The sequence below is a fragment of the Prenolepis imparis genome, unplaced genomic scaffold (assembly GCF_030444845.1).
Source record: "Prenolepis imparis isolate NDT839.2.m4 unplaced genomic scaffold, iyPreImpa1.0 SCAF_1, whole genome shotgun sequence".
NCBI classification, from domain to species: Eukaryota; Metazoa; Arthropoda; class Insecta; order Hymenoptera; family Formicidae; genus Prenolepis; species Prenolepis imparis.
The window spans coordinates 6832010-6852477 of NW_028141159.1; the positions used below are offsets into that span (position 1 = coordinate 6832010).

At 36.7% G+C, this 20468-nt stretch overlaps 2 protein-coding genes across 3 annotated transcripts in view; one reads left to right on the plus strand and one right to left on the minus strand.

The window, feature by feature from the left end:
* Positions 1 to 20468, minus strand: part of Sol1 (CUB domain-containing protein Sol1) — a 281663-nt gene that overhangs the window by 259814 nt on the left and 1381 nt on the right. The window lies entirely within an intron of this gene.
* Positions 1 to 20468, plus strand: part of M (zona pellucida domain-containing protein miniature) — a 113643-nt gene that overhangs the window by 44148 nt on the left and 49027 nt on the right. The window contains exon 2 of one of the 2 annotated variants that reach the window (XM_083052044.1): positions 13887 to 13928. The gene's annotated coding sequence lies outside the window, so the exon portion shown is untranslated. The remainder of the gene's footprint in view (positions 1 to 13886; positions 13929 to 20468) is intronic. The other variant, XM_083052052.1, reaches the window with a different exon arrangement.

Below are 20468 nucleotides of genomic sequence, written 5' to 3' on the forward strand. Positions count from 1 at the left end.
GTAGAGGCAGTAGAGGTACTAGCTAGCCGGTCCCGACGACCGAGACCTCGAGGTGCAACGACGTGGCAGACATTATATTATTATATTCCCGAGAATAAAAGGAAACAATCTCTTCCTTTCTCTCTCCCTCCCCACCCCTCTTTCTCTCTCTTTCTCTTTCTCTCTCTCTCTCTCTCTCTCTCTCTCTCTCTCTCTCTCTCTCTCTCTCTCTCTCTCTCTCTCTCTCTCTCTCTCTCTCTCTTTTTCTCGGGCCCATTATCGCTCTGGCATAAAAGCGCAGCTTAACATTTTCCGCGGAAGAGTCTGCTCGTTCCAGTAGTCCTACAACAGCGAAATATGTCCGGGCTCGCTGCAGAGTCAGTCTAAGCCGTCTTAAACTGCCCGAGTGCGCTGGAAAATGTATCCCTTAACTTAAGCGCGATGAATCTTTGATCGCAGAATGATGCCCCCTCTACTCTCGCTCTTGCCCTCGCTGACAGGCCGCGCATAAATGCCAGTTTTATTAATTATTAAAGGTAGAGAAAATTTGTCGGCAAGAAATGTCGGTTTAAAATAATCTCGCGAGCTTCCGTGCAAGTCCGAGGGAACATTATCGCGCATATCCTGTTAACGGACGGTATATAAACTATGCGAATAAGTAACTAGATGTTCAAGTATATCTCCCAACGCGTGTATTCTCCGGCTAGATTTTTTATTCCACGTACCTTCGCAACACTCGTCTTCTCTTGCAGCTTTTCTACGCGGACTAATTATCATTCGCTATCATATGCTCTCTTGTTCAGCTTATTTATATATTCTTTCCGTGAAGAAAGAGAGAGCAAGAGAGAGAAAATTACTACCGTGTACAGTAATACGAATGGCGTTTAACACTTGATGCAATTTTTCCACTTTTTTCTCAGACATTAATGAAATAATTATTTTTGCAAATAATTGCGTTCTTTAATTATAATAACAACGTATTTTCACAACTCATTATTTTCATAATGTGAATCGGTAATAAGCCTCCTCCCGATTCTAGCGAAGCTCTATCGATAGTATTGGACAATGAACAAGAGATATATCTATATATATATCTCCATCTTTGATCTATGAGCACTTATGCGTATTCACGAAATTGGCAGATAGCCTCGTTGAAAACAGTAATACGGCCGATCGTCGCATTTTCGATGTTCAATGCATCGCGCGCGATTATTCAACGGATTTAATGAATTCGCAAATGCACTCCGCCGTTCGCGTTGTGATTCCGAACTGTTTATTAACGATATACGGCGTGATGATTTCGCCGCTATTATTTTAATGACAAAAGTATATCGGCGATTATTATTAATGAATAAAGCAGGTGATTATATAGATTATTCATTTACGCAATTACGGAATTCATGAATTAATTGTCAAATAATTAAATTGGGATTCGCGACCTTTAATTTTCGACAACTGCCCTCCCTTTTGGTTCGCGAGCGATTTCGATTAGCGCAATCTTCGTTTCTTCATCCGATCGACTCGCTTTGCAAGATTTAGATTTACGTGGTAGATCGAACGCACACTGTCTCTATCAATCAGGTTACCGTTAGGTACGAGGTTCTGCTTGAACAAAGGTGAAATGCTTCAAAAGGAGCCCCGTTTTGTCGGAACTGTTGGTCGCCTTGCATGGGGCGCTCACGTTAGAATTCTAAAATTTTCCTCAAAGAGATCGCTCATGGCCGGGAATTCCCAACGAGTTTCTCTATCCGTCGAGCAATTACGTTGATCGTACTGTTTCAACGAAGAGAATACGTCGCGAACTGCTAGCGATTTCTATCGCAGTATATACAATACAACAGAAGAGCGGTAATAAGCTTCTCCCGATCGTAGCGAAGCTTTGTCGATATCATTCGGCAATGAGCAAGGAAATCTCGAGAGTACGAAACTGCCAGAAACTCTCTCTCTCTCTACCGGGGAACTTTCATATAAAATACGAAAGTTTTTCCGAGAATCTTTTGAAATACGCGAAAGGAGAATAATTATTGTCCATAAGGATCAATTCAAGTTGGAATTGATTGAGTATTGAAAAATATATGGCGGAAATAACTAAGTTGTTTCAAAGTTCACTCCGCAGCAATACGTCAATTGATTAAGACTGTTTTGTGGTCTTATTACAGACGTGGCATTGTAGAAAGTTAGCTCCAAATATATATGTATCATACTTTAAAAACTGTGCATTTTTGCGCGCGTATTAATAACGATCGCGATACGCTCGCCGGAAAATCTTACGTAAATTTATTCTTTATTGGAGAGACTCGGACGACACAATATATATGTATATATAGCGATCGAGAAGTCTCGTGATTCCAATTTACTCGGTCCAAAGAACTTTGATAAAGTAGCTTAGCTGACTTAAATGATGTCCTACTTGAATAAAACTTCAATCGTAACCAGGTTCACCTTATTATGAATTATGGTGATTCATTATTTGGGATTTAAATTTACAAGACTTTGTTGTCAATATATCGAATATTTAGATAAATAGCAAAGCTATAATCTGTTATAACTTAAATTGGTTTGGATATCGTGCATGATACATCTATCTAATACGTACTTAACTTAATTTCAAAACTGTATACAACCACAAATAGATTCAACTGAAAGTACGACATTAATTAATTCCTGTTTCACATATCCATTAATTATCTGCAATTAATTTCACAAATTGCTATCAACGTAACCACAAATACACCATCGTCCGTTTCCAAATTTATTCACTGGAATTGTATATTTTATAAAATTACACACATTTACATACCCTACATATACACAATTAGACGATAAATACACTTTGAGTTAATGAGATAAATGTGTTTTCTGTAGAAATATAAACTCAAATATATAGTAGCAATTGGAATCTATATATTATAGTAAATGAAATATATATATATATATATATATATATATATATAAGTTTTTACAATGAATAATTTTATATATATAAAGTTTAGAATTTGTATAATTCTCCATAATATGTGTACATAATTCGATAAGTCATTATTGAATATTTATTATTATTAATTCTCATCCTTAAGCCGCGGGGATTACATGAACAAAAGCGAATATTACGACGTGCGAATATTACGCGAACGCATTGTTACTTCAAAATTCATATGGTCAGAAGGGCGATTCGATTAATAATTTCGTTGACGTTGTACGGCGCCGGCAAATTGCATTGCGAATTACGTGACATTTATGAGCATGTCCACTTACAATAATAATCCCGTTTCCGCATTTAATAGTCATACATTTTATGCGATGCATCTGTTAACGTGTTGGCGTGAACATTGCATACCGCAATAAATATCGATCCGCGATAAACGCAGATAGAAAAGCGGTCAAATTTTGCGTTCATGATATCTAGCTGGCAGTATCACTTTCACTTGCGATCATCACGAATATAATTCAGCTTTAAAATTGGCAATAAAGGATTAAAATACGAAGTTAGGAGAACTTTTCGAAAGAAATAGCGAGATGCGTGTTTACTGATACCTAACGAATTATATCTGTATGCCTCCACGTGTATCATGCGTCATGTAAATCCTGCTTAATCGCGTATCATGTCGGTATATAACAGACGCTCGACTCTATTCCGCTGATCCGTTTATCCGTCTGGGCGGGGTTCGCCTGGGGAGGATGGAATTGTCACGCTCGCGATCTCCCGTAAAAGTTGAATTAACATCGTAAACCTGCGGATTTACGCGTAACGGGGTGAAATCGCTGCCGATAAAGCGCTATACGTGCCCGGTCCGTATGTGCTTTGAGCCTCGGACCGAGATGACCAGTTTTGCGACCGTTAACAGAGTAGTAGTTGACAGAATACGGAATGCGGCCACGCATTTCTGCCTCTGCCGCGAGATTCGACGCTCCCGCGCCCTAGGATTCCGGTTTACCGCGAACTTACGTGCGGTATATAATCGGTCGTACGTTCGCTACGCGCGCGTGCACGTATGCTAAGTGCTCTTGCTACCCTAAATGAGTCACGTTTCCGCCTTAGACAGGATGCGTTCCACAATCGTGCTGCAGAAGCGGGGAAACGATGATTCCTTTTCGTACGAAAATAGAATGAATTTTATCAAAGAAATTTTTCACCCTTCCCGAGGTCCTTTTCGTTGGCGTTTGATTTAATTCAGCTTTCAGGATGCGTGGCTTATTTGTAAATCAGGATACCGCCATTAGGGGAGTCCTGAGTATGCACAGGAAATTCAGCCAGACGATAATTAAAGTTACTAAATAATAAAATATATATCCATCTACGATTAAACACAACAATTTTATATTTTAAAATTTAATATTTGTTTTTTTTTAAGACTCTCTCTCTCTCTACAGGATATATCATTGAACTTATTTCGACAGCGGCTATTATAACACGTAAATTTATAATACAATTTAGTAAAAATATTTGATAACTTAAATTATCGAAAAAGTTATGTATAAAATATCAACATTATTGTTATCATCGAGATTAATTCGATAATATTTAACGTCAGATTGTTTGCGCATAAAATAATATAAATATTATTAAATATGTTGTTACTTTTTCAATTTTCAATCAGTTTTCTAGAAAACAAAGCCATTCATAAAAAATTTGTATTCTATATTTGCAACTTATTTTTTCACGAATCATCTTCTTGTCGGTTGTGCAACGCGCATCCTGTATTTTGACATATAAATTCCATTAATAATTAATATTAATCGTAAAAAACATAATTTTTGTCACATTGTTTACTCCATATATTCGAAACGCGATTAATTGAAAGATTAAAACAAAAAACTTTGATTTCTCAAGCATTATGTATTAAGAGTGTTTTAATTGATATTATCCTGACACATTATCAGTCTCACGCCTTATTGGAATGCGACGTTAGTTTCTTGTACACCAAATCAAAGCAATTGTGACCGTTTAGAGTGGCTGAGCGTGTTTGCGAAACAGGAGCAGGTCGAGAATAGAACAACGCTGGCGGTAATTGGTACCACGGGTCTATTAAGTCGGAATCGCGTTAATTTGCATAAGACGTCGGGGCTGATCCTCCCCGAAACGTAAAATTCGTAGCGAAACAGCAGGCAGAAACGCGGCTGTTATCATAACAATTATCGTAAAAGCGCTCCGCGTAAGCGATGCACGTTAATCGTTGCGGGCGTATTTGGTGAATGAGGAATACGCTACGTACATACATATCCCACACCCTGAAGAAAATTTACATAACCGCTGTGTAAATACGCTGCGATACCCCGTACCGATGTCGCGTTCGCCCTATATCTCATGAGTGTAATATGCCATAAAAGAATTGAAGCTATACATATACATATATATAGACTTGAAGAATGGCGCGTGCGCCATAAATCCTGGATCAATTAAGTCGAGGGGATCGCCGTATATCGCATAATCCAGTCAAACCAGTCGTATTGGGGGGAAGAAATGAGTGAGCCTCTATCTTGCGATCGGTCGCGCCCGCGTCTTTCTAAAAGGGAAATCACGCATACTTCGCTGAACCTCTCTTCGGCAAGTTTTTAGACCACGCTAGACCAATGACTCGCCGGCGCGGCTAAGCGGACCAAAAGCGAACAGAAGCGGAAAACGCCTTAGTCTTCTCTCGTTCTACGTATTCTGTGAGAACCATTATGTGTATCCGCCTGACAGCAAATTCGCGAGACATTGAAATCGTGATGTTCTCACCTGCACATCGCGTGTACTTATCGTTATAAAGTTTCTACGAAAGACGGTTTCCCTCATTTTTTAGGAGAGAATCGATAAATTGATGTTCTTGTCATACAAGCTATTTATATAATATACTTAACATGCGTAAGGTATGCTGCGTTAATATTACACAAGATAATTTATGAAAGGAGAAGTTTTGTTTCTCGTATGCTGTTAAAATCAAGTTTTATAATCTCATGAATCATATACTATAATTTATTACACTGATTCAAGAGATAAATACTATCTGACATAATATCGCTTCCTGTACGCGATCCTCGAGGGCTCTTTGCTTATCTACGAGATATAACGAATGACGAATGCATACACACGAATTTCTATCCATCACCGATCACAGCTGATTTATATACTGGACTGTCACGGCGTGTGTCAATCTACACGATATGATAAATGTATAGCACGTTACACACATATATACTGACTCTTTGAAACGCGGGGGAAAAAAAAGGAAGCGTGATGTGCAACTCGCGATGGGCCTCGAACAAACATCCTTGGAAATTAGAAAAACTTGTTTTCAATCGATCCGCGTAAGTGGAAAGATCTTCGAGAGAGGAGAAGAAAAAAAAAACAAAAGAAAAATTTAATTGGACTGAAAACTTTCAACGTCCCGCCTCTTTCGAGTCGTTTCCAATCGCTCGGTCCCGTCCGCGAACTTCGATATAACGTTATCTTTTCCGTTTTGAGAGAGGAAAGCAGAACGCTAACTCTCGGTCACGATATCGTCGAATGAAAAATTTCGAGCTTTTAGTGCCGTCATCGCCTCTATTCGATTTCGCAGCTTCTCGCATAGGGCTGATAAAAATCCTGTAAGATAAATTCTGTAAAATTACAGGGTTTCTCTCTGTCCTATCAGGCAACAAATGCCTTTTATCCATCCTTCTGCTCCTCTTTCCTTTCTCTCTCTCTCTCTCTTTTTTTTCTTGCAGATTCGCAATTCGCGGCTCTATGACGTCAGATTTATACCAGATTTATTTAGCCTCTCGAACGCATTTTCCATTTCGCAAATCCGCGGGAATCCAATTTTGCCGTGGTTAATGGAAAATCTCGGAGTCGAGAACACGGTCCGCACATCCGGACACGCGGAAAAATTTGTTTCCCCGAGTCTCTCTCTCTCTCTCTTTCATCGTATGTACGAGATTAGCATATCGCGCTTTGAGCGTGATGAATCTATCTGCGTTTGTAGAGAATTAGCGAGGCAAAATATAAAATATATATATCCAGCGTTTACAAGTAATTCGACGCTCGTTGCGAAAATTTGTTCGATGTTGTAACCGATCTGTGTAAAAAAAAAAACCCAGAAATATATGTGATTTTAATTTGTACATTTATATTCTCCGAGGAAAGTTACTTTTAGGAAAACCCGATGTTTCCTTCCTCCATCTCTCTTTCTTTTTTGCGTTCCTCTACGTAAAAAAGTAAAGCAGTTTCTTATCCGAACGCTGACCTCATAACGCGACCGTTTGCGGGTTAAAAGTCGGAAAGACCGCGCGGTTCTTCGCCAATGCGTGACAGTACGCGCGAAATGGAACGAGGTTCGCGAGGAGGAAGAAACTTGTGAACCTTAAACGGCGGGCCATAAATCTTCGCCGCGTCGTCCGGCTTCTTATTTCCGACGAAAACGAAAAGCGGCGAATTATCTTTCCCTATGTGTCTATATATATATATATACACACACACACACACACACATATCGTTCGGAGTTCTCGATAAGAGCCGTACGGTGTTTAATAAACGCTCCCGCGACACACGCTCGGGTCGATAGAGAGATAGCCAACCATTCGATAAATGCGTTCCCATGCAATACGCATGGGAACAGAACTCGCAACATGCGGCAGACCAACGAGAGAGATTTCACCGAGATATTAGAAACTCCGCGAATCGATTTTCCATGCACTTATTAGAAATGAGATCGATATTACGTACATATGTGTAGTATATGTTCCGTACATATTTGCAATAACGTGTATAGTTGAAAATAATAATTTTACTGGAAAAAATAAATATATAATGCGGGAGAAACTTTTCTCATGTAAGGCTTTGTGTTTCGAGACTATTAATACATAAAAATATATAACACAGTACAATATTCCATTTATTAAAATAATTTAAAATAATTTAAATTTTACTGAAATAAAAGTCCTCGCATAAAAGTACTCACAGATAAATTTTATTTTATTTTTTTAATAGAAAAAAATGTGAATAAAATAAAATTTTTATATATATTTTGATAGATGCGAAATAAATTCGATAATGTATAACACAAGATCGTTAAGGATCATTCAAGCCTGAAAAAGTGTAATACACGTTGTGATTCCGCAATTTTCCCAGTCAATTTTTTTAAAACAATTTTATATAAAAAAATATTCTACATATTTTTTCGACTTATTTCTTTTTTATGTCATTATCTTTTCGATTGTATCAATTACGGGACATCCTATCTAACATGCTAAGCGCATACGTAAATTACGCAATGTGATTAATGAATAAATTTTGTACCATTTTACAAATAAAAAAACTAAAAGAAAATATAGGAATAGATTCTGTGAAAAAAATTCACTTTGGAAATAATCCACTCGTTTGTACAAAAGCGAGATTAATTTTTTTTCACAAACTGATAGATAGAATTACGAAAATCAAACAAGTTTTCATGTAATATATGCGTGACTGTGTTTGAATGTTCAACCACCGAGGCACAAGCTTACTCGATAAACATCACGTCATTTCCAGCGGTAGAGAAAATTGAGTTTTCACAGGGTGCAACACAGAATCATATAACGGGACTTTTAAAATCCATATGTTTCTTTTGGATTTTGGAAACCGCTCTAACGAAAATTCCATTTTTCATGCTCCCCCTTAACGAGCGTTTTCACGGGATAGCTCGCTGATTGGAATTTCGCATGCAGATGCAAAAAGTAATTATCGCTGTGCGGTCGATTGGTGGGAACGTTGTAACCCGGGTCGCATGGTGCTCTGCAATCAGGACTAACATGCCGCGGAGAGGTTAGCGTTGTCAGTTGCTAGTAAACACGTTGTTTAGCCGGCCAGCCAAACGCGGCTACATCGGATGTCCGGTTTTCGGGAAGCGAATGTGTTTCCCGATCGCACAGTCGAGGATAATCTTGACATTCGCTGAGATAAATCCCCTATTAAATTGCTCCGAAATCTATTCGAGATGATTTAAAGAGAAGAGATTGCGATGTAACATATATTATACGAAAATGTATACCTCTATAAATATCGCGACAAAATGTTTCCGTGGATTCAGAGGTATAATTTTGACAAAATTGTCGCGTGTCGAGAGAGAACGATTCTGTACGACCGCACTCGAGTTAATATTTTCTCAACGGAAGCTCGCGTGCGCGTAACTCTTGGAGTTACTTAATTTCGAAGCGGTCGATCCTATCGTATCAAGAGCGCGATTATTTGCGTAAAAAGCGAACCGCGATGCGCACTCTCGATAACGCTAATAACGTATATTTTGTCATTGCTGAAACGGGCATTCTAGTCAAAACTTGGCGATGCACCAAGTGGGCGGTGTTAGTGGGATTCGTGGCTTGAGCTCGACGCCAAATACATCGGGTCGCAAAAACGCTTGATTTATTATGACCAGTAGTAGTTCGGGGACGCGCGCGGTTTTGCAGGACTATCCTCCCCTCACGTAGAATCGCATTCGGCCCGATAATTTGCCTGCGAACGGAATATCTCGCGGGGTAACGAAAATGCAAACTAAATAAATAAAGAGGGATATTATCATCCCTCATTCCTCTCTAACAGACGTATTAAGTTTCATTCCGTCTGAGTCGTCTTTCTTCCGAAACTCTTCGATCTTGATTTATCTTACTCGAAACGGACAGTCAAGACTATCTGAATATCTGAAAATTTCTCCTTCTATTTGAGAACACACCATAGGGACAAGTTAAGTTTATATAGCGAGGTAATGAAGATCGCCTATGTTAGTTTGCCCGGGGCTCTTAGAGTCTGCTATTACTCCTATGCAATCACTTCCGCCTTGGAAGATACATCGAACTTGTCGAGCTTGTACCTACACCTCGTCTACCGCGTTACCTCATTTGCATAATAGAGGCGCCCTATCGAAGGGATCGACGGATTTGCGTAGACAACGCGTAACAAACAGAGACCGGATCCATTAAGAGATTCACGCTGCAACGTAAATGATCGAGTAGTCCTAGGCCAACATGAGTGATCCGGCTCTGTCGACGTCTCTATTCGAGGCCGACGTTTCATCGCCCTCCCATCTCAGTATGCCGTTTGACAGCCACCGAATATTCAAGGCCATTTTGCAGGGATACCGACATATTGTGGCGTGATTTATGGCCGAGCCAGAAGGAGAAGGTGGCGATCGATTCGTTGCGAGTTTGGCCGGACCAGCTATATATCGTGGAATCTTCACTATATTCCTCTCCGCGCAAGATACAGCTTACTTCTTCCTTTTTCACATTCTTTCGCTCGTTATTCCGCAACACAAGACATCCATTTACGACCGACATCTTTTCTGATCTCGGTCTGCCCGTCGTTCGCCGAGTAAGTAGCTCCGGCGATATTAAATCGTCCGTCATCATTGTAACTTTGGCGGAGATAAGACGAATACGCCCTTGTGCGAATAAAGTTTCCATCTCTTTTCTTTTTTTTTTTTTTTTTTTCAATCACACAAAGCAATCTCCTAATAACACGAACTTCGTACATGTATACTTTTCTTATAATTCGGTTATTTATATTTTGTTACAAGATATATTTTATAATTTTTTTTTATATCCGCGTATTAAAGAGAGATTTTTCTTTTGAAATTTGTTTTACAATGGAAAGAAATCGAAAGCGCGCAAGAGTCACGTAAAGAGGAGCCCTCGAGCTGTGTTAATTCTTCGCGAATTAACGAATACGCGACACCTCCAAAGCGTTATCGGTCCGATCGCTGAAGCGTACTGCCAAGTTATTCGAAATGGAACTAACGTCGCCGCGCGAAGTGGAAGTACGGATAACGAGATTCGAAGATGCGCAGCATCGCCTCGTATAGTCGCATAGTTGAGCATAACTTCGGCATAACTGTGAAAGCATTCGTAAGAGAAGAACCTAAAGGTCATGTGCAATACAGTACATTCCTTTGCGTTGAATACCGATTTCTTCATGTAGAAAAAGATATATAATGTTCTCAGTACACATTAAACGCGCGTACGGAAATCGTAAGATATCTCTTTAAATATGTATATTGGAAGTGCCTTTAATATACACGTCTCATTTACGTAAATATATTCATTATTTTAATATTTATACGATATATCTTGAAATGTTTTTTTTTTTTTTATTATCGACTCTCCCGATAAAAAAAATTGCGGTGATCAATTTTGTACGTAAAAGTCTTCGTCGTTGCAGCTCTGATCGCTAATCGCATATGCAACGATTGATTTGTGTAAATCTTCTTTAGCCGTTGAAAGCTATAATATCGTCCTCGAGACGAGAGAGGTTACCATTATTCTACGATGGTTTCATAGGCGTCCTTCATACGTGTTTGGTTCTGACACCGGTGACATAGCGCAAGGAAATTCCGTCTCTCTATACGTCATATGAATCTAGTCGCATGTGCACATATGTGGTATGCGAAATATACAAAAGATCGGAGACATATCTTGAAAGAAATCAAGTCGGAGACAAAACAGTATAATATCTGAAGGGGATACGCGGATGTAGCTCGTAGTTTACGATCGTGCTGACAAATACATTGCGTCTCTCGAAAAATATTCATACCTCCATGTTGTATGCATGTGAATGTATGTACACATCATTCATTTTGTACGTGTATGTATCGCCTGTCTTAGATAATAAACGTTAGTAATATACACAAGCTCTTATAGCTTAAAATGTAGTTACATATATGGCGAGATAACTTCATGTACGTGTTTTGGACATGTTAGTTTTGGCAGCAAGTGTAGCTTAGTGTAAGGAGATTTCATGCCATAGCGTTCCATATGCATACACGCGTCTTAGGGTAGGGTACATATATAGAGTCTGAGGATAGACTCTTGTAGCTCCTACCGTGTAATCTATCCCGCTCTCACGAGCTATTGAGTGGAACGCTCGTATCTGTGATTCAAATGGAATAATCGCGGGGAGGAAATTATGACAGTGCAGAGACGTATCGTATTCAAGGGGATCACGTACAAATTCCTAATAGCTAATGAATGTATCCGTTCATATCATTTTCCGCGCGTATGTGTTACGCATATAAAAGATATCCAAAGATCAAAGATTCATATATACATATATTAGCGAATCCTGGGGAGGGGGGTGGGTTAAACCCCCCCTTGCAAATTAAAAGAAACAGTTTTGCTGAATTTGTTTAAAAAATATAAATAAAGAAAAACAAACATTAAAGAGCTATCGACGTCAGGAACCGCTAGTGTATATATATAAGTATAAGATACACTGTAAATTATACTCATTACGCATTCAAGGAGTTAAGTATAGATTAAGTTAGACATGCGACGAAATGATGAGATAATTTCATTGCACGAAAATAATTAGGTGAAATTCTTTATATCTATATAATATATATATATAATAGATATTATATCTATATAATATATATTATATCTATATAATATATATTATATCTATATAATATATATTATATAGATACAAAGAATTTCGCCTAATTATTTTCGTACAACAAAATTATCTCATCATTTCGTCCTATGTCTGACTTAATCTATACTTAATTCCTTGAATGCGTAATGAGTATAATTTACAGTGTATCTTATACATACATATTGTATATATTATATAGATATAAAGAATTTTGCCTAATTATTTTCGTGCAACGAAATTATCTCATAATTTCGTCCTATGTCTGACTTAATCTTTACTTAACTCTTTGAATGCGTAATGAGTATAATTTACAGTGTATCTTATACATACATATTGTATATATTATATAGATATAAAGAATTTTGCCTAATTATTTTCATACAACGAAATTATCTCATCATTTCGTCGTATGTCTGACTTAATCTTTACTTAACTCCTTGAATGCGTAATGAGTATAATTTACAGTGTATCTTATACTTATATATATATATATATATATATTATATTATATATATATATTATATTATATATATATATTATATTATATATATATATATAAGTATAAGATACACTGTAAATTATACTCATTACGCATTCAAGGAGTTAAATATAGATTAAGTCAGACATACGACGAAATGATGAGATAATTTCGTTGTATGAAAATAATTAGGCGAAATTCTTTATATCTATATAATATACATATATATATATATATATATATATATATATATATATAAATAAAAGTATAAGATACACTGGAAATTATACTCATTACGCATTCAAGGAGTTAAATATAGATTAAGTCAGACATACGACGAAATGATGAGATAATTTTGTTGCACGAAAATAATTAGGCGAAATTCTTTATATCTATATAATATATACAATATGTATGTATAAGATACATTGTAAATTATACTCATTATGCATTCAAGGAGTTAAGTATAGATTAAGTCAGACATACGACGAAATGATGAGATAATTTCGTTGCATGAAAATAATTAGGCGAGAAATTCTTTATATCTATATAATATATATATATATATATATATATATATATATATACACTGGCGGATCCTGGGGAGTTAAACCCCTCCCCCTGCAAATTAAAAGAAACAGTTTTGCTGAATTTGTTTAAAAAATATAAATAAAGAAAAACAAACATTAAAGAGCTATCGACGTCGTTAATCCTGGAATAAAAGCTAATCATGAAATCAAAAATATTAAATAAAATAATTTTGCAACCCCCTCCCCTCCCCCCCATTATCGACGTCAGGATCCGCTAGTGCATATATACATATATATAAATTTATAATAATTTTTATACATTTTATACACGTGTTATTTAACTCTGCGCTCGATTATAATGGGCTAACACTTGTATTTAATACAATCGTAAGGCGATTATTGACCGAAAGGGGCGACTGACAATCGTATTTTTATATAACTAGAATAACCTTAAACGCGCGCTACACGCATTAATTATATATCTAAACTTCATTGTTTGAGAATATGTATATACATAATTTGAATATTTTGTTTTCAGATCAATGTGCTGTGGACTACAACTCCGTTATTAGAGGTATCGGTGAGTGAGAAATTGTTTATTTTATAATATTTCTAGCGCTAATGGGGATGTATAATATAATATGTTGAAAATATTAAAATAGTAACATGTTTTAAATAATATGTTATAATATCTTATCCGCGATTAATATTTTTTGACAAAAATCAGCTGATACTTGTCAAAAATATTAATCAAATTTAAAATATTATAATATCCCTTTCTAAAAAAGGCATGTTAAGCCAATTCTCGCAAATATTGTTGCATCTTTTCTGCGATGCTGATTGACTGTTTCGATTCGCATTGTGCGTTATATTCGTAGCATCGAGAGGTTGTCATCGCGAAGATTAGTAGTTTAACAGTTTGTTCAAAATAAAATAAAATAAAATAATATGTTATAATACTTTATCCGCAGTTAAATTTTTTTTGACAGAAATCAGCTGATAACTGTCAAAAATATTAATCGAATTTGAAGTATTATAATATATTATTTAAAATTAATATCATTATTTTATTTAATTTTATTTTGAACAAACAGGCAAACTGCTAACTTTCGCGATGACAGCCTCTCGATGCTACGAATATAACGCACAACACGAATCTTGACAGCCAATGAGCATCGCGGAAAAGCGACAACAATAAACTTCGATATATGCGAGTATCGACTTTACATATCTTTTTTAGAAAAGGACAAGGTATTAATAAATTAAAAAAATAAAAAACATCTGCGCGTATATGTGGGATATAAAGGCGAACGTCGTAAAATTAAATAAATTCGAGATCGCGGCCGAATTTTCTTCTTAGCAATAACACGATTCATCGGATTTTTATCGTTGCATAAAACTTTGAACGATCGAACGGCCGGAAATAGCAACAGTGCAGATGCGTGACGTTACGAGCGTCGTGCGCGAATTTAATAGGCACTTGCGTGTATTACGCGAGCATTTCTTTGCATCTAAAATCTAAAAGAATATAGCGAGAGAGACTGGTACTCCTTAAACCTTACCGTGTACACCGTGTATACGCGCTATTTTTTCCCTCGTAAAAAGATCTTTCGACGATCCCGATTTGCCGTAGAAAATGTAATAACCAGTAAAGAATAACAGCAGTGTGATCGCGCTTTTAGCAATACATTGCCGATTATTTTTTAACGAGCGATCAGTTAAAACGAGTATGACAAATGATATCGATATCTGTAAGTCTGTAAAGCATGAAGGTAATTGTCGAAATGGAATTTTCTAGAAGCAAGTACTAATGTAAGTCACGTCCTAGTGTCCTACATGCCAAGTGCATCGCGATCCATATTTAGTTCAAACATAAACGTGTTTTTTTCGAATTATGTTGCCGCTTTCTAGATACGCTACACGCGACCGCAAAGTTCTAAAAGCATGTTTACGATCATGAGCTTTCAGTACACGCTGACCGCGACTTTTGATACGCTTTTACTGTATTAATAATATATATATGTATAACGTCACTCTCTGGAATAAAGATAACATATGAGTAATGAGTAAAACGTTTTGTAAATTATAACGTAATTATCTTGAAATCTATTATATTTTATATATTAAAAATTACATTTAGTTATATTATTTATACAGTTACATTACACTAAAAAATAATATTATAAAAGATATGCGATATCAGCTTATTTGAATTAATTAGACAAATAGAAAACATTTGAATATGTGAGAAACGGAAAAGTTTTTTTTTCTCATTGATGTTGACGTCTCTATATCCAAATGCATTACGCCATTACGTATAATATAAGTGATATAACGCTACTTTTTACATCCCGAGATTCGTATTTACATACGTGTAATTAAAAATGTGCTCCATGCATTTTTGAATTACAAACGAAATTATTCTCAAGAGAGTTGTTAACGTTATTAAGTACTTTCTACAGGAATAAATATCCCGATAACACATCAGAAAGAGAGAGGTGATAAAAATATTCGGTGCACGTGAATAGTATATATGTATTCGTCTACAGGATACAGTGTCAAAAATATCGAAAACATCCGTTGTCACGAATGACAACGTTGTTGCTCTGCATTCGCACGGCATTACGTCAAATCCTCCCCTATATACTACTCTTTCTCCCTCTCCATCTGTACGTATTATTCTCATCTTCGGAACAATGTATTGTACGTGCGCAGAGTATATCGCGTTAAACATTTTATTGGACACGAGCGACATTTCGCGCTTCCGTCAATTATTTCGTCCAGTATCAATGGACTTGACGCTGTAATATCACGGATCGCCATTAAGCGGACAAGGCCTCGCGAATATTGCTCGTGCACGATTTTATGCGAATTTTAAATACGCATTTCAAGCAAGTAAATCTTTAAATCGCTTCTCGAGCTTAAAAATCACAAATAGCCGGAATGACGAACGAGTTCGCCGATTAAGCCGGAACGACGTGATAAGTGGACTTAACAACGCACGCATGAAGTCGTGCACCATCTGTTAAACTTATCGCTAGCTCGTAACGCACAATTCGAAACAGCACACAGCTTCTTTATCTTTCATTTTTCTTGCATACGATAATTCGCAGGTACGACAAATCGCGCGTACTCTGTACATCTACATGCGTGTTCCCCGGTCATTCTCCGTCGACCTCTCGTACGGTTTTAATTTATTATATCGTGCGCCGCGTGCAGAGCCAAAAATTTGTCCCCCCGCAATTTTCGTTATTCCGTCGGTTATTTTTCTTTCGGACTTTATTCCGGGCTTTCCCCCCGGGCAGCTCGCGCGAGTTTCGCGCGCGCGTCTCGAATTTAGAATATAAAATCTAAGCCGTAGGGAAAGGCTGTTAGATATCGATCCTTTGGCTGTCGCGCTGCATTCTAGCTGTCGTATACGGCGGTAAATATTACATGCACCGGGAATGGTGGACGCGTCCGCTGTTCTGGCGTATTTCAGCATATACATATATATATATACGTACATATACTATATCCTTCGCGTCGATATAAACGGCGATTACTTTCGCGAGCTATTCATTTTCATATATAGTTGGCGCAAATGGACCTTTTCACATCTTTCATACTGTATATACCGTCGAACAGGGCGTTCTAACGTCTGAGTTACTGTCGGAAATCACGGAATCTTTATTGACCCCCGGTTCAGCTACGCGCATTTGAAAGATTAGAGCAGGTCGAAGAAGGAGATTTTAATTTCCCTTTGCTCATTCAATCGAAGTACTTTATTTCCGCCGGACACAATCCGGATTTCGCATTTTGAAGAAGCGTCATGTTTTATTTCGCGAAAGGGGCTTTCTGCTCTCGCGCCTTTACGATTCCGAATGTCGCCGTTTTGCCGAGAAGGAGAATCTTAAATAGCGAAATAGCTGCAGAAGAGCCATTCTCGATCGCGCGTGACGGAGAATATCGAAGGGACGACGAACTTTATCATTCTCTATAAGCGACAAATCGCGTAACTTAAAAGCTTATGCGCTCTCCGAGGAAAATAATAATTGGCACTCGTAATTTCGACGGGGATGCTAATATTTTTCTCGTTATATCGATATCAGGGAATTTGATAATCTCTCCGCGTTATACACGACGACTTGGAAACGTCGCTATATACGCTATAGTTTTCCCGAGTTCGCGCGCGAAAACAAATTTAAAATATATGACTCATAAAATATCTCTCGGCTTGAATATAAAAAAAAATAGTCCATTCAAATTGCCGATTGGTACTCTGGCGGATATTTCACCGAGATTTTGTCGTAGCGGATTGCTCTGGCTACGATTAATTTACGGCTTCAAACTGAATTGCGCTAACGTATGAACCAGCCGACGCGACGCTGGATTTCGAGAGTTTACCGATATGACCGCGCGTACAACTGTGTACAACGTCTGTGTCTAATTGCATAACGTCGCATCGCACGAGATATACGTGTCACCTCGAAACCTCTCTCAAGGGATCAATCGTCTAGATAGTGATCCCAAACCAACTCGTTGCCAAAGCGATCTATCTTACATATAGATCCAGCTTTCAAGATATTATTTCGTACAACGTCAACAAAACTTAATTCTTACAATACAATTCACCAGAAGAAAAAAATTGTAAAGGAAAACTATTTTGAAATTGTTCACTACGTTATAGCTACGATCGCGTGCTAGAAAAGTTTTGTTTTATTCAAAATTAACTATATTATTGTGATCTTCAAAAAAAGATTAAAGTTAATAAAATTTTCATATCGAAATATATTGGACTTATATTATCCACGTTTAAATTAATTATTTGCTCTATGCATATATTGGCATCGCTATATTGTATATTAATTTTAACATTGAATTTGTATACAATTTAAGAAATCTGTTCATAAAAAAATTTGCAAACATGCAAAAATTAAAAATATTTTAATAATTGGTTACATCTATCATATTAATCTCAATATTTTAAATTGATTTTGACATAAAAATTGTAGTCAGCATTCTGAATAAGTTGTTAAGTTTAAACAAAAAATTAAAAAATATTCTGCAGATTGTCCGTGATATTTATAATTTATAAGTCTTTCGTGATAGACTTAATATTTTATTATAAAAGTTTTATTGATAATCTTTAGAGCAAATTTTCTATAACATCTGTAACATTTATGATGAGATGATTAAAGTAGACTTATTCTACAACTTTAAATTAAATTTCAATCAATACTGTGACACGATAGAAATTTAAAAATCCAAAGTTTCAGCATCAAAAATATAAAAGGATTCTCTTCTCTTTTATTCTATACTACTTTTTTTCTTGAGTTTAAAAATAAATTATTTTTCGTTTTAACCTGTATAATTGACAAGTCGTCGTTTCGACAAATACGAGAATAGATTTTCACCGATACGAAGAGCGAACTCGGCTATAATTTACTGATTTCAAGCCATGACACTTTCTAGCTGCTCTTGCCCGTATTACACTTGCTTATTTATCGATCACTCCAAGCTCGAATTGGCAAGTCGGAGGAGAGGTTTACGACTTCGTTCTGCCTCATACGAATCAAGCTCATATCTCCGGGAAACAGTATATCCGCGAGCTCCGACGCCTGCGACGGTCGTAAATGCACATGCAACGGAATCGTGAACGCCAACGAAATCGGTTTACACGCGTCAGCGTGACTGATAATGCAATCTCCCGTACGAGACTATACGAAAGCGCGCGCTCACGAAAAAATGTAAATAAAATCTCGCGGTTTGTAAAAGTGACATTGCGAGTGCATCTTACTCATGTCTGTCACGCTTCTGCTCTCTCCCACTTTGCAAGGTCGAAGTTTGTACATATACGTATATGTATTCGGATTGAAATGCGACTACGTCACATATATGTACGTGTGCACACACACATATCCACACATCTAAATGAGATTAGTCGTGAGACATTTTAATGCCATTAGCTCGTAGCGGTTTATCTCGAACCGCTGGTATGCATATGCAGGTACTATATGTGTATAAAGTCTAATATGTCACGTAACTTCCTCGTGGATATACGAGACATTGGGGTAAATTGACACAGCTTTATCTGATAAGCGATTAAGATTATTAAGCAATTTCTACACGTTTAATTATGCTCAGTCATAAACGAAACGCATCTGTCATATTAATTTTTTCTCTTTATAGTCCTTACGAATCAAGATCTTGCCTGTATTCGAACATTTTGCTAAAACTAATCTCTTTGAACGATATCTTGTGTATATAGTGAATAGTGAAATGTCTTAATCTTTCTATTTATAAATCTACAAACACGGGAATTAACAAATTGTGAGATAAGTTAACGTAATCTGTAAAACTTATGGGGGAAAAAAGAAATTATTTGATGCAAATAATAAAAGCGTATTCAAAAAAAATATATGTATCGGCAGATTGTAAACCTCATATTTCACATGTGCACCGTATATGTAAAGGCAGTTGTACAACGAGTGTCATGGCTTATGATGATCCTCGTCACATGTTTGAACACGCATACGTTGCACGCATGCCGGATGCTGCACGAATGTCACCTGCTGTCATTCCGTGAACGTCGAATAAATCATTGCCGGCGAGAGATATCCTCTGTTTGCTCGACGGCCGAATCTCTTGCTTTTGAAAGCTTAAAACTTGCCGATTCAACGTTTGCGTATTGCAATAAACTATAGAGAGAGAGAGAGAGAGAGTGACATTTTATTAAACCGTCAAGAAATAACAAAACTAAAGCAACTTGAAGAATATAACATCAAAAGTAGAAATATCAAAGTTCCGTTCTGAGAAATCGTTAATTACGAATTTTCTTACAAAGTACATTATTTGCTAAATTAAATTTTCAGAAATAATCTGAGAACTTTTGCAAATAGGTTGAACAAATATTGGAGTAACAGAACAAACTATACAATCGTTCAAAAGAACAAAAAAATATGAACATGTCTCATTTATAAATGAAGGAATTTTTTAATGCGTCTTGTGTGATTTAATATATAAATATCTAAAAAAACTGATTCCATAATTAAAAAAATTATTATTTATATATTTAATAATATTATTATAAATGCGATAAAATAGTTTTATTTTAAAGAGTATGAGAATGATTATTTAT